Source organism: Marmota monax, unplaced genomic scaffold (assembly GCF_021218885.2).
Source record: "Marmota monax isolate L192 unplaced genomic scaffold, Marmota_monax_Labrador192_F-V1.1 WCK01_AAM20220418_F8-fsc00241, whole genome shotgun sequence".
In the NCBI taxonomy this organism is placed as follows: Eukaryota; Metazoa; Chordata; class Mammalia; order Rodentia; family Sciuridae; genus Marmota; species Marmota monax.
The window spans coordinates 1389592-1390904 of NW_026692134.1; positions in this window are offsets into that span (position 1 = coordinate 1389592).

The following is a 1313-nucleotide window of genomic DNA, read 5'->3' on the forward strand; positions in this document are numbered from 1 at the left end:
GCCATGCTTAATTGCTGAGACTGGCTGTGAACTTGCAATCCTCTTGCCTCAGCTTCCTTAGTGACTGGGATTAGAGTCATGCATCATCACATCTGGAAATATGCTACATTACAAAGACTCATAAGGTAATTTCTCCTGGAATTATAATTGGATTTCAGTAGAAAAAATTAGCTTCATATTTGTGTGTGTGTGTGTGTGTGTGTAACTGTGCACTGAAATTAATAGATTTACCCGGAAGAGCTGTCATTTCATTTTGTTAGCTGCTGTCCTTACTAATATATTTTTTTTCTATTTTTTCTAATGTATAAGCTCAAAATTGTTCATCTTAAAATAGCAATAAGAGTATCTAATATATTTTATAAGTATTTATTGAGTTTTTCCTTGATTTTACATTAACAACAATTTATTTACTGTATTATTAAGGTTAATACGGTTCTCATTAAGATAAAATTAACAGAAAAATATTACCAGAAAAAAATAATGCAAACTTGTATATAACACCAAAAATAGGTTATTATATATCACTGACAAGTTTCTGTGAATTATAGAGATTATTTTTAAAAGGAATTCACACCCTTTATTTAAAATCATTGGTGAAATAGCTTAACATTATAGTCTGCTTCTTATTTATTTTTTAACTCTTGGCTCTTTTCTACATTAATGTCATAAAACTAGTTTGCTTAATAAATATTTTGTGAATTTAATTTCACTTCACAATATTTTCCTTAAAACTTTCCATGTATGTTTTTTTTACTGTTTTGTTAACATTATTCTATTATAATTTATAGTGAGTTTTCTTTCTACTTTGCTTGCTCAGTTGTTTACATTAAGTAGGAATTATCTCTACATCAAGTAGGATTCTTCTTACAGTGAAATAAAAATCAATGCATTACTATAAAATAAGATGTTTTATTTTGAAAACATTTTCTGATTTTTACTATTTATTGATATTTATTTCTTACTGTTCAAAAATAATTCTTGGATTTTTTTAAAAAAATAGAATATGAAGAAACAAGTGTTTTTTTCAGAAATAGAAAGTAGAATACAATATTATATAAACTTATATAAACCAAAAATATGGAGTATTAAACACTGACAAGTTAATAACTTCAACTCAACTTATGGTGTTGTCTAGTTATCAATGATACGAGAAGAAACTATTTTAACATTTCTCAAATATATATTCTTTTTTTAAATTCCAGTGTATTGCATCATTTTATATGTCACCTTTTGTGACTTTCTCAAAATTTCTTTGAATGTGGATATCATATTTTGCTTTCTTAAAATTATGTATTTTTATTTTTTGAGATTGT